Source organism: Scyliorhinus canicula, chromosome 4 (assembly GCF_902713615.1).
Source record: "Scyliorhinus canicula chromosome 4, sScyCan1.1, whole genome shotgun sequence".
Lineage (NCBI taxonomy): Eukaryota > Metazoa > Chordata > Chondrichthyes > Carcharhiniformes > Scyliorhinidae > Scyliorhinus > Scyliorhinus canicula.
Window position 1 is genome coordinate 229,862,724 of NC_052149.1, and position 14,885 is coordinate 229,877,608.

Consider the following 14,885-nt stretch of genomic DNA (forward strand, 5'->3'; position numbering starts at 1 on the left):
GATAAAACTCTAATTAAGATATCTATATAAAAAACCTTAGAGCAAAGCCATTCAGGAAGCACTTTTTCACACCAAGGGTGGTGGAATTCTGGAACCCTTTCCCCTGTAAAGCTGGGCAGCGATTGAGATTGGGTGTTATTAAGGAATGGGCGAAATTCTCCGCTCCCGGGAAAAATCGGGAGGGCCGTCGTGAACTCGGCCGAGTTTCACGACGGCCTCGGAGGCCGCTCCTCGCCCCCTATTCTCCCCTCCCGGCGGGGCTAGGAGCGGCGCTCTGTAACTCTCGGCCGCCCGGCAGCGCCGAGAGTGACGCGACAGTGGCGCCTATGTGACGTCAGCCGCGCATGCGCAAGTTGGCCAGCTCCAACCCGCGCAAGCGCGGCTGACGTCACGATGGCTGACAGCTCGAACCCGCGCATGCGCGGTGGCCGTCTTTCCCCTCAGCCGTCCCGCAAGATGTGGCGGCTTGATCTTGCGGGGCGGCGGAGGGGAAATAGTGCGTCCGATTGAGACGCCGGCCCGACGATCGTTGTGCACCGATCGCGGGCCTGTCCCCTCCCGAGAACAGTCGTGGTGCTCATTCCCCACCAGGCCCCCTACAAGCCCCAAAACGGGCATCTCATGGCGATTTCACGACGGCAGTGACCAGGTGTGGTTGCCGCCATCGTGCAACGGTTGCGAACGGCAGGCCGCTCGGCCCATCCGGGTCAGAGAATCGCCGGTCGCCGTGAAAAACGGCGAGCGCTGATTCTTCCGAGCGGGGGGTGGGAGAATTGCAGGGGGCGCCAGGGGGTCATGAAATTAGTCGATGAACCCTCCCGCAATTCTCCCACCTGGCGTGGGGAGCGTAGAATTGCGCCCATGAATTATAGGCTTGTCAATGGGGTTGATCAACTGCAACCCAACTGTGTGCTGGAGCAGGAATGAAAGGGGCTGAATGGCCTCTTCCTGTTCCCACGTTCCCTAAATTAGCAGAGCGGTGTCAAAGACGGGCATTCCTTTCGGCTGCATTGATCGGAACAGGAAACCAATTCCCTGGGAATGTGATAGAAGGTGCAAATCCGAGCGAAGGGATAGATCGTCGGGTTTTACTGACGCTGTTGAACTTTGTTTTGAATGGAATCCAACAAGTCTGGAAGTCATTGGGAAATGATTCTGAGGCAACGCGGAGCTGGATCACCCAGTTAACTCCTTCACCAGGGGGACACGTTTATCTCACACAGACCAGTTCAGGGGAGAATACTCTGGGAAGTTTGAAACTTTAATCCCTCACAGCAAACACTCACCAGGTGACGCTCGTCTCCATGGAGATGTTTAGCTTCTATTTTAGGAATATGGACCTCACTCAGGAATCTGCCAGGCTCTGTTTTGAATAAAGGAAGAACATTTGGGGGTCTGGTGGCATAGTGGTGATCCAGTGACCCATCTGTAGGAACATGGGTTCAGATCTCACCAGGGCAGCTGGTGGAATCGATAAATATTCAATTAATAAATCTGGAATTGACAGCTAATATCAGTAATGGTGACTATGAAACTATCATTGATTATAGTAAAGACCCATCTGGTTTACTGTGTTTCACAGAATTTACAGTGCAGAAGGAGGCCATTCGGCCCATCGAGTCTGCACCGGCTCTAGGAAAGAGCACCCTACCCAAGCCCACACCTCCACCCTATCCCCATAACCCAGTCACCCCACCCAACACTAAGGGCAATTTTGGACACGAAGGGCAATTTAGCACGGCCAATCCACCTAACCTGCACATCTTTCGGGACATGTGGGAGGAAACCGGAGCACCCGGAGGAAATCCTCGCACACACGGGGAGGATGTGCAGACTCCGCACAGACAGTGACCCAAGCCGGGAATCGAACCTGGGACCCTGGAGCTGTGAAGCAGCAGTGCTAACCACTATGCTACCGTGCCGCCCGGAGGCCTATAGAGGCGGAAAATCTGCCATTCTTACCCCGGTCTGGCCCACACAACACTCCAGACCCACAGCAATGTGTTTGACTCTGAGCCACCTTCGGAAATGGTCAAGGGCAAGTAGACGTGGGCAACAAAGGCCGGTTTTGCCAGTGACATCCACATGTCATGAAAGAAAAAGACGAATAGAGACTTCCACTTACGACGTCACGACTGCTGTACAGCCAATGAAATACTTCAGACTGTGTTGTCGCGTGCGGAAGCCAATTTAACACAAGAAGATCCCACAAAGAAGGGTGAGTTTTTTTTATTTTTTTTATTTTAGAGTACCCAATTAATTTTTTCCAATTAAGGGGCAATTTAGCGTGGCCAATCCACCTACCCTGCACATCTTTGGGTTGTGGGGGTGAGACCAACGCAGACACGGGGAGAATATGCAAACTCCACACGGAGAGTGAACCAGAGCCGGGATCGAATCTGGGACCTTGGCGCTGTGAGGCAGCAGTGCTAACCACTGCGCCACCGTTCCGCCCTCCAAAGAAGGGTGAGTTAACGGCTGATGGGATGTTGATTCAAGAATAACTATTGGCCAGGACTCTGGGGAGAATTCCCCTGCGCTCATTCGAAATGTGGCCAGGGGACTTTGGTCCATCCCCTCTCCCCGAGATGTTCAGAGATTGTTTGGTGTGTGAAATCAACAATATGGCGACCCTGAGGAAGCTAGTAGTGGAGACGGCTTTGGACCTGAAAGGGGCCATAGAGCTGTCGCTCCTCCACAGTAAAAGGGGGTCCAAGAGGTCCAGAATTCTGTGGACTATGGCGTACACGGCGCTGGGTGGCCCCCGTTCCCAAGAGGAAACCCCAATATTTTAGTTTATTTTAAAACTGTGGAAAGAATGATTCACTCCTGGAGTGATTGCATGAAAATAATAGGACTTTGGCATTTCTAAAACAAAACTTTATTATAAATACAATAACTTTCAACTTCATATCCGAAAAAAAATCTTACAATTACCCCTTAACACTTACTACTCAATTTCCCATTAAATAACAATAAAATAAACATACTGCTCTCAATCGAGCTTAAAAGGCAGCAGGGAATGGAGTAATAATTGCTTTGCTGAACAGATTTTGGTTCGGGTTAGAATCCCATCAGAATCTGGCTGAATATCTTCAAATGGCTGCTCCAACCAGGTTGTTTCAGCCCCTTCCTTGTCTACGGACAAGATTGTTCTGCTTTAAAAATATTATTATTCTTTCTTTAGCTATCCTACTGGGAATGAAAACTTCCTTTACTTGTGATCTAAAAGTACAAGGGTTGAAGAGTTGCTAGATCAGACTTTACTTCCAGAAACCTTTCTCCAAACACATCTCTCTCCACCACTTTCTCCAAAAACTGCTTCTGTCCACAGCTTCCCAAAATGCCTCTCTTAGCGCCACCCCCACACTGACATAATCTCCCTAAACGCACATTAAATCTCCTGAAAGCACATTGCGACATTGCTGCACTTTATTATGAAAGGGCCTGTGGCAACCTACAGCGAACGCTTGCCCTGGCCAGGTGACACAGACGCCCTGAGCCAGGGCCTTGAATATTGTCCTGCTCAAGGAGGAAGACCTGATGCAGCTAAACTAACTAAAGTAGCCCCAATTAGGATAGAGCTTCAAGTCAATGGTCACCCCTTGGAAATCAACACAGGGGCTGCTGTCTCAATTATTGGACAACAAACTTTCCTTCGGCTCTATACGGGAATTCTGGCCCTGGGCTTGAGGAACACCAAGGCCCAGCTGGCAACTTTAACCGGGAACTATTGACCATCACCGGTACCACGGTGACCCCGGTTACCCACGGACAGCAGTTAAGCGACCACTGGTAGTGGTGCAAGGATCCAGGTCCGGCCTCCTCGGCCGTGATTGGTTACAAAGATTCTGGCTGACTGGCAAGATGGGCACTGCTGGCCTGTGCCCAGGAAAATATCCAGAAGTTTTCCAGGATGGCCTGTGAAAAATAGAGGGGGCCAGAGCAAACGTTTATCTTGAACCAGAGGCCCGGCCTAAATATTTTGGGGTCCGACCTGGTCTCCTACACTCTGTTTATGAAAGTAGATGAAGAATTGAGCCGATGAGAGAGGTTGGGCATCTGGTTCAATGTCCGGTCCAGTTTGCAGAGTGGGCAGGGTCATAGATCCCAGTGCTGAAGCCGGACAAGTCCGTCTGCCTGTATGGTGATTATAAGATGACAGTAAACAGGGCCTTCCGCTTGGACCAGTACCCCACACCACGCTTAGAAGATCTGTACGCAAAGTTGTCCGGGAAGGTCACTTGTTCGCGAAGCTTGACATGAGCCATGCGGACCTCCAGTTGGAGTTAGACGCAGCATTGTGGCAGTATGCCACCATCAACACCCACCGGGGGGGGGGGGGGGGGGGGGGGGGGGGGGGGTACGAGTACCACCAGCTCCCCTTCATGGTCAGCATGTGCGATTTTTCGACAGATGGCAGAAAACATTTTCCGAGGGCTTCCCAGGGTGGCTGTCAACCTGGACAATGTGCTCATTACAGCAGCCATCGAGAAAGAACCCTGGAAAACTTGGAATAGCTTCTACGGTACAGGTGACCCCCTGAAGAGAGGCAAATGCATCTTACAGGTGAAAGTGGCCACGTACCTTGAATACCTTTGATAAGGACGTGTTGCACATGGTGGAGGAAAGGTCCGGGCTATCAGGGGAGATCCGACACCTGTAAACACCACGCAGCTGCGGTTGCTTTTGTGGCTCATAAATGATTATGGGAAGTTCATCCTGAGCCTGGCTACCATGTTGGCACCCCCTGCATGTGTTATTGAAGAAAAAAATACTAATTGACATGGAAAGTGTCGCAGGAGGAAGCATTTGCCAGAGTGAAACGGTAGTTAGTGTCATCCAAACTATTGACACACTGAAATCCGTCAAGACCACTCATCCTCGTATGTGACGCCTCCCCTATGGCATTGAAGCAATGCTGTCCCACCAGAGGGGCGGAATGGCCAATAGCATGTGTGTCCAGATTGACTGACTGATTTGATTTATTGTCACATGTAGCGAAGTACAGTGAAATGTATTTTTCTGCGGCAAAGTGAACGTACACAGTACGTACATAGCAGGCAAAAGAATAATCAACAGAGAACATACAAATGGTACATCGTCAAACAGTGATTGGCTACAGTGCGGAACAAGCGGCCAAACAAAGCAAATCCATGAGCAAGAGCAGCATAGGGCGTCGTGAATAGTGTTCTTACAGGGAACAGATCAGTCCGAGGGTCCGTCGTTGAGGAGTCTCGTAGCTGTGGGGAAGAAGCTGTTCCTATGTCTGGATGTGCGGCTCTTCAGACTTCTGTGCCTTCTGCCTGATGGAAGGGTCTGGAAGAAGGCAATGCCTGGGTGGGAGGGGTCTCTGACAATGCTGCCTGCCTTCCTGAGGCAGCGGGAGGTGTAGACAGAATGAATGTGGGGGTGGCAAGCAAGCTTGTGTGATGCGTTTCACCACACTATGTAGTTTCTTGCGATCTTGGGCCAAGCAGTTGCCATACCAGGCTGTGATGCAGCCGGATAGGATGCTCTCTATCACACATCTGTAGAATTTTGTGAGAGTCGATGCAGACATGCTCAATTTCTTTAGCTTCCGTAGGAAGTAGAGATGTTTTGGGGCTTTCTTGACTGTTTGGCGATGGTGACCTCCAGGAACTTAAAGCTATCGACCATCTCCACTTGGGAGCCATTGATGTAGACGGGAGTGTGTGTCGTGCTGCGCTTCCTGAAGTCATTGATCAGTTCCTTGGTCTTTCCAACATTTAGAGAGAGGTTGTTTTCGGTACACCATGCAACCAAGTGATTTATCTCCCTCCTGTAGTCTGATTCGTCGTTGTTTGAGATACGACCCACCACAGTCGTGTCATCCGCAAACTTATAGATTGAGTTGGAGTTAAATCTTTCCACACAGTCATGTGTGTACAGGGAGTACAGTAGAGGACTGAGCACACATCCTTGCGGGGCCCCGGTGTTGAGGACTATTGTGGAGGAGGTGCTGTTGCCGATCCTGACAGATTGCGGTCTGTTGATGAGGAAGTCAAGGATCCAGCTGCACAGGGAGGGGTCAAGTCCAAGATTGCAGAGTTTGGTTATTAGTCTTGTTGGGTTAATGGTGTTGAAGGCAGAGCTGTAGTCTATGAACAGCAGTCTGACATAGGTGCCCTTGTTGTCAAGGTGTTCGAGTGTTGATTGCAGAGCCTGGGAGATAGTATCTGCTGTGGACCGGTTGCGGTGATGGGCAAACTGCAGTGGATCGAGACCGTCTGGGAGGCTGGCGTTGATCTGTCTCATGTCTAGCCGCTTTAAGCATTATGGTGGGCTTCTTGAAGGAGGTGGGGACCTCAGAGTGGAGGAGTGAGGTGGTGAAGATATCTGCCAATAGCTGGTCTGCCTAGGCTCTGAGTGCTCGCCCAGGGACTCCGTCGGGGCCCGTCACTTTCCGCGGATTCACGTTGAAGGAGGCAGTTCTTACCTCAGAGGCTGTAATAGTGGGTATGGATATGTCCAGGGCTGTTGGGGCAGGTGGCACTGATGCATTGGCTGACGGCTCAAAGCGGAAATAGAGCTTGTTCAGATCATCGTGTACGGATGCTCCAGCCCCAGAGATTCCGCCTGGCCTTGCTTTATAGCTTGTATAGGCCCTGCCATAGTCGTTGTGGGTTAGTGCTGTTGCCCAGGGACTCTAGTTTGATGGGGTGCTGTCTTTTTGCATCCCCGATGACTTTCCGCACGTCGTACCTGGATTTCTTATATAGGTCAGGGTCGTCAGGCTTGACCGCCTCCGTCCGGAACTTCAGCAGGGAGTGAACCCTTTGGTTGAACCAGGGATTCCGATTGGGGAACACCCGTATTGTCTTCTTTGGTACACAGACCATGACACACTTACTGATGAAGTCTGTGACGATGATTACCTACTCGTCCAGGTTAGCCGCCGCGGCCTTGAATATGGACCAGCCCACAGTCTCCAAGCAGTCGTGGAGGATGTCCTCAGATTCCTCAGACCAGCACTGCACGGTTTCCTTGACTGGCTCGCACGCTTGAGTTACTGTTTCTAAGCCGGAAGTAGGAATACCGACTTGTGATTGGATTTGCCAAAGTGTGGTTGGGGAATGGAGCGGTAGGCACTTTTTGTGCTCGTGTAGCAGTGGTCCAAGCATAAAAGGTGCCGACCGCTCAAAGGGCCAATCCAGAAGTCACAACGTGCAAGTTGAGAAGGATGAGAGTTGGTGCAGGCCCGATGGGCTGAATGGCCTGCTTCTGCACCTGCTTTTTATGTTTCTATGTTTCTAACTCCATCTGCTGATTTCTCTCATGTCCCCTTTCTCTCTTTTAACATGATCTCTTCTTGTAATCTCTCCATATTGTCTTGCTCAGCCAGTCTTCTCTCTTTCTTCAGTGATGTTTCTCCCTTACCTTGGGCGGAATTCTCCGACCCCCCCGCAGGGTCGGGGAATCGCACGGGGCCGGCGTAAATCCTGCCCCCGCCGTGGCCGGAATTCTCCGCCACCCGGGAATCAGCGGGGGCGGGAATCGCGCCCTGCCAGTCGGCGGGCCCCCCACGGCGATTCTCCGGCCCGCAATGGGCCGAAGTCCTGCCGCTGTCAGGCCTCTCCCGCCGACGTGGTTTAAACCACCTCTGTGCCGGCGGGAGCAGGTGGTGCGAGCGGGCCCCCGGGGTCCTGGGTGGGGGGCGCGGGGCGATCGGACCCCGCGGGTGCCCCCACGGTGGCCTGGCCCGTGATCGGGACCCATCGATCGGCCGGCAGGCCTGTGCCGTGGGGGCACTCTTTTTCTTCCACTGCCTCCACCATGGCGGAGGCGGAAGAGACCCCCTCCACCGCACATACGCCGGTGGTGACGTCAGCGGCCGCTGAAGCTCCGGTGCATGCGCGGACTCATGCCGACCAGCGAAGGCCTTTCGGCCAGTCCCAACACCGGGCAGCATGGCGCCAAAGGCAGTCGGCAGAGCGGGAGCCACTCTGGCACAGGCCTAGCCCCTAAAGGTGTGGAGAATTCCGCACCCTAGGGGAGGCCCGATGCCGGAGTGGTTGGCGCCACTCCGCTACATCGGGACCCCCCACCCTGCCGGGTAGGGGAGAATTTCGCCCCTTGTCTTTCCCTCGAGCGCTGTCAGATTATCTCTCACATTCTCACTCGTGCCTCCTGCACTCATGTCTTCTCCCTCATGACCTCTCCTCTCTCATGTTTAGTCTCGTGTCCTCTCTTCCTCGTATCCTTGTGGTGCTAACAATTATACTCAAAGCCGAGAGACTAGTACAATAGAGGCTTTATTGCTGTACGATGTTGTCCCTCCATCCGCAACTGTAGACTGAGGGTCTGAGCAGCTCTCATACATTTATACATAAGCTCCCTGTGGGCGGAGCTAGCCGGCAGGGGCTTACCGGAGGAACCTGTATTACAGGTACAGGCATACATCCCCCTACTGCAGTACACATAACTACAGTGGTTATCTCACCACAATCCTCGCCCTCAGTTTTTCTCCCTTGATTTTGATTTGATTTATTATTGTCACATGTATTAGTGTACAGTGAAAAGTATTGTTTCTTGCACGCTGTACAAACAATGCATACCGTACATAGGGGAGGAAGGAGAGACTGCAGAATATAATGTTACAGTGAGAGCTAGGGTGTGGAGAAAAGATCAACTTAATACGAGGTAGGTCTATTCAAAAGTCTGATGGCAGTAGGGAAGAAGCCGTTCTTGAATCGGTTGGTACGTGACCTCAAACTTTGGTATCTTTTTCCTGACGGAAGAAGGTGGAAGAGAGTATGTCCGGGGTGCGTGGAGTCCTTAATTATGCTGGCTGCCTTTCTGAGGCAGCGGGAATTATAGATAGAGTCAATGGATGGGAGGCTGGTTTGCGTGATGGACTGGGCTACATTCACGACCTTTTGTAGTTTCCTGCGGTCTTGGGCAGAGCAGGCTCCATACCAAGCTGTGATACAATCAGAAAGAATGCTTTCTATGGTGCATCTGTAGAAGTTGGTGAGGGTCGTAGCGGACGTGCCAAATTTCCTTAGTCTTCGGAGAAATTAGAGTTGTTGGTGGCGTTCTTAACTATAGTGTCGGCATGGGGGGACCAGGACAGGCTGTTGGTGATCTGTACACCTAAATACTTGAAGCTTTCGACCCTTTCTACTTCGTTCCCATTGATGTAGACAGGGGCATGTTCTCCACTACGCTTCTTGAAGTTGATGACAATCTCCTTTGTTTTGTTGACATTGAGGGAGAGATTATTGTTGTTGCACCAGTTTACCAGATTCTCTATCTCATTCCTCTCCTCTGTTTCGTCATTGTTTAAAATCTGACCCACTACGGTGATGTCATCAGCAAATTTGAAAATCGAGTTGGAGGGGAATAGGTGTATAAGGAGTATAGTAGGGGGCTGAGGACACAGCCTTGTGAGGCACCGGTGTTGAGGATGATCGTGGAGGAGGTGTTGTTGCCTATCTTTACTGATTGTGGCCTGTGGGTTAGAAAGTTCAGGATCCAGTCACAGAGGGAGGAGCCAAGGCCAAGGCCACGGAGTTTGGAGATGAGTTTCGTAGGAATGATGGTGTTGAAGGCTGAGCTGCAGTCGATAAATAAGAGTCTGATATAGGTATCTTTGTTACCTAGTGTTCCAGGGTAGAGTGCAGGGCCATGGAGATGGCGTCTGCTGAGGACCTGTTGCAGCGGTAGGCAAACTGTAATGGATCAAGGCAATCTGGGAGGCTGGAGTTGATTCGTGCCATGACTAACCTTTCAAAGCACTTGATGATGGATGTCAGAGCCACTGGACGATAGTCATTAAGGAACGCTGCTTGGCATTTTTTTCACATCTTTCCTGCATTTTCAGCTTGTGATTTCTCTCTTCTGTGTTCTTGCTCTTATTAACTCTTGTGACTTTTATTGTCCTTTCGTGTTGTCCCTCATGTTCTCCCGTTCACCTCTTTATCCTCCCTCTCTCACACGCACACACACACTCTCTCTCGTTCTCACACACACACACACTCTCTCTCGCTATCTCTCTCTCTCTCACACACACACACACTATCTCTCTCGTTCACACACACACACTCTCTCTCGCTATCTCTCTCTCTCTCTCACACACACACACTATCTCTCTCGTTCTCACAGACACACACACTCTCTCTTGCTATCTCTCTCTCTCTCACACACACTATCTCTCTCGTTCTCACAGACGCACACACACTCTCTCGCTATCTCTCTCACACACACATACACACTCTCTCGTTCTCTCACACACACACACACTCTCTTGCTATCTCTCTCTCTCTCCCACACACACACACACTCTCCCGTTCTCACACACACACACACTCTCTCTCGCTATCTCTCTCTCTCTCACGCACACGCACACACACACACTCTCTCGCTATCTCTCTCTCTCACACACACACACATTCTCTCATTCTCACACACACACACACACTCTCTCTCGCTATCTCTCTCTCTCTCACACACACACACACACACTCTCTTTCGCTAGCTCTCTCTCGCTCTCTCTCTCTCACACACACACACTCTCTCTCGCTATCTCTCTCTCTCTCTCACACACACGCACACACACACACTCTCTCTCCCTAGCTCTCTCTCTCTCTCTCTCACACACACACACACTCTCTCGCTATCTCTCTCTCTCTCTCACACACACGCACACACACACTATCTCTCTCGTTCTCACACACACACTCTCTCGCTATCTCTCTCTCTCTCTCTCACACACACACACTCTCTCTCACTCTCCCTCTCCCCCTCATGTTATTTTTTTCCATCCTGCTGTCTTCAGCTCTGCTGAATTATTTGAATGTTGCAGAGACAGGATCAGGTGGTTTTATCACTGCATAAAACTTTTCATAGTTTTGGCAGCTGTTTTTAGGATTGATCAGCTTTTTTTAAAGTTTGAAACATCAAATAGTAACAGGTATGTGGTGTTGAATCATGTGTATGTGCATGTGGTGTCGTGTCATGTGTATGTGTGTGTGGTGTCATGTCATGTGTATGTGGTGTTGTATCATGTGTAAGTGGTGTCCTAATATGTGTATGTGTATGTTGTGTTGTATCATATATATGTGTATGTGGGGTTCTGGCATGTGTATGTGTCATGTGTATGTGGTTTTGTGTCATGTTTATGTTGTGTCATGTGTATGCATGTGATGCCATGTCATGTGTATGTGGTGTCATGTAATTTCATGTATATGTTCATGTGGTGTCATATGATGTGTCTGTGGTGTTGTGTCATGTGCATGTGTATGCGTTGTCATGTCATGTGTATGTGGTGTCATGTGTATGTGGTGTCATGTGTATGTGGCATTGTCATGTGTATGTGTGGTGTTGTGTCATGTGTATGTGGTGTTGTATCATATATATGTATAGGGCAGAACGGTAGCATGGTGGTTAGCATAAATGCTTTACAGCTCCAGGGTCCCAGGTTCGATTCCCGGCTGGGTCACTGTCTGTGCGGAGTCTGCACGTCCTCCCCGTGTGTGCGTGGGTTTCCTCCGGGTGCTCCGGTTTCCTCCCACAGTCCAAAGATGTGCGGGTTAGGTGGATTGGCCATGCTAAATTGCCCGTAGTGTCCTAAAAAAAGTAAGGTTAAGGGGGGGGGTTGTTGGGTTACGGGTATAGGGTGGATACGTGGGTTTGAGTAGGGTGATCATTGCTCGGCACAACATCGAGGGCCGAAGGACCTGTACTGTTCTATGTTCTATATGTGTATGTGGGGTTCTGTCATGGGTATGTGTCATGTGTATGTGGTGTGTCATTTAAAAAAAAAAAAATTTTTTTTAGAGTATTTTTTCCAATTAAGGGGCAATTTAGCGTGGCCAATCCACCTATCCTGCACATCTTTGGGTTGTGGGGGTGAAACCCACGCAGACACGGGGAGAATGTGCAAACTCCTCACGGACAGTGATCCAGAGCCGGGATTCGAACCCGGGTCCTCAGCGCCGTAGGTAGCAATGCTAACCACTGTGCCACCATGCCGCCCGTGTGTCATTTAAAAAATATATATTTTTATTCTCCTCCTTTTTCACATTTTCTCCCGAATTTACACCCACCAACAATAAACAGTAATCGGCAACAAATATGTCAATCCCCATAACAATAACAACAATCCCATCCTCCCACCAATCCCCAAACATTAGCCCGCATGTTTACATAAACAAATGACAAAAAGGAATCAGGGATTACCCATAGTCACCCTTAATACACACTGCACCCCTCCCACCCAACCCCCACAACTAATGTTCGATGTTATCCAGTTCTTGAAAGTGCATAATGAATAATAACCATGACTTGTAGAACCCCTCCGAGTTTCCCTTCAGTTCGAACTTAACCTTCTAAAGTGTCAAGTATTCCAACAGGGCCCCCCGCCACGCTAGGGCACAGGGTGGAGAGGCTGCTCTCCATCCCAGCAGGATCCGCCTTCGGACGATCAACGAGGCGAAGGCTATGATATCTGCCTCCACAACCGTTTCCGTGGTGTTGCATTATGCACATGTTGCGCCATGTGTATATGGTGTTGTCATGTGTATGTGTGGTACCATGTCATGTGTATGTGGTATTGTGTCATATGTATGTGTATGTGGGTAGTCTATCGGCCACCAAATAGTAACATTATGGTGGGGCAGGCAATAAACAAAGAAATAACTGATGCATGTAGAAATGGTACAGCAGTTATCATGGGGGATTTTAATCTACATGTTGATTGGTTTAACCAGGTCGGTCAAGGCAACCTTGAGGAGGGGTTTATAGAATGTATCCGCGATAGTTTCCTAGAACAGTATGTAATGGAACCTACGAGGGAACAAGCGGTCCTGGATCTTGTCCTGTGTAATGAGACAGGATTGATTCATGATCTCATAGTTAGGGATCCTCTCGGAAGGAGCGATCACAATATCGTGGAATTTAAAATACAGATGGAGGGTGAGAAAGTAAAATCAAATACTAGTGTTTTGTGTTTAAACAAAGGAGATTACAATGGGATGAGAGAAGAACTAGCTAAGGTAGACTGGGAGCAAAGACTTTATGGTGGAACAGTTGAGGAACAGTGGAGAACCTTCCAAGCGATTTTTCACAGTGCTCAGCAAAGGTTTATACCAACAAAAAGGAAGGACGGTAGAAAGAGGGAAAATCGACCATAGATATCTAAGGAAATAAGGGAGAGTATCAAATTGAAGGAAAAAGCATATAAAGTGGCAAAGATTGGTGGGAGACTAGAGGACTGGGAAATCTTTAGGGGGCAACAGAAAGCTACTAAAAAAGCTATAAAGAGTAAGATAGAGTATGAGAGTAAACTTGCTCAGAATATAAAAACAGACAGTAAAAGTTTTTACAAATATTAAAACAAAAAAGAGTGGCTAGGTAAATATTGGTCCTTTAGAGGATGAGAAGGGAGTTTTAATAATGGGAGATGAGGAAATGGCTGAGGAACTGAACAGGTTTTTTGGGTCGGCCTTCACCGTGGAAGACACAAATAACATACCAGCGACAGATAGAAATGAGGCTATGACAGGTGAGGACCTTGAGAGGAATGTTATCACTAAGGAGGTAGTGATGGGCAAGCTAATGGGGCTAAAAGTAGAATGGCCCTGATGGAATGCATCCCAGAGTGCTAAAAGAGATGGCTAGGGAAATTGCAGATGCACTAATGATGATTTACCAAAATTCACTAGACTATGGGGTGGTCCCGGTGGATTGGAAATTAGCAAACGTGACACCACTGTTTAAAAAAGGAGGTAGGCAGAGAGCGGGAAATTATAGGCCAGTGAGCTTAACTTCGGTAGTAGGGAAGATGCTGGAATCTATCATCAAGGAAGAAATTGCGAGGCATCTGGATAGAAATTGTCCCATTGGGCAGATGCAGCATGGGTTCATAAAGGGCAGGTCGTGCCTAAGTAATTTAGTGGAATTTTTTGAGGACATTACCAGTGCAGTAGATAATGGAGAGCCAATGGATGTGGTATATCTGGATTTCCAGAAAGCCTTTGACAAGGTGCCACACAAAAGGTTGCTGCATAAGATTAAAATGCATGGTATTAAGGGTAAAGTAGTAGCACGGATAGAGGATTGGTTAATTAATAGAAAGCAAAGAGTGGGGATTAATGGGTGTTTCTCTGGTTGGCAATCAGTAGCTAGTGGTGTCCCTCAGGGATCCGTGTTGGGCCCACAATTGTTCACATTTTACATAGATGATTTGGAGTTGGGGACAATGTGTCCAAGTTTGCAGATGACACTAAGATGAGTGGTAAAGCGAAAAGTGCAGCGGATACTGGAAGTTTGCAGAGGGATTTGGATAGGTTAAGTGAATGGGCTAGGGTCTGGCAGATGGAATACAATGTTGACAAATGTGAGGTTATCCATTTTGGTAGGAATAACAGCAAACGGGATTATTATTTAAACAATAAAATATTAAAGCATGCCGCTGTGCAGAGAGACCTGGGTGTGCTAGTGCATGAGTCACAGAAAGTTGGTTTACAGGTGCAACAGGTGATGAAGAAGGCAAATGGAATTTTGTCCTTCATTGCTAGAGGGATGGAGTTTAAGACTAGGGAGGTTATGTTGCAATTGTATAAGGTGTTAGTGAGGCCACACCTGGAGTATTGTGTTCAGTTTTGGTCTCCTTACTTGAGAAAGGACGTACTGGCACTGGAGGGTGTGCAGAGGAGATTCACTAGGTTAATCCCAGAGCTGAAGGGGTTGGATTATGAGGAGAGGTTGAGTAGACTGGGACTGTACTCGTTGGAATTTAGAAGGATGAGGGGGGATCTTATAGAAACATTTAAAATTATGAAGGGAATAGATAGGATAGATGCGGGCAGGTAGTTTCCACTGGCGGGTGAAAGCAGAACTAGGGGACATAGCCTCAAAAT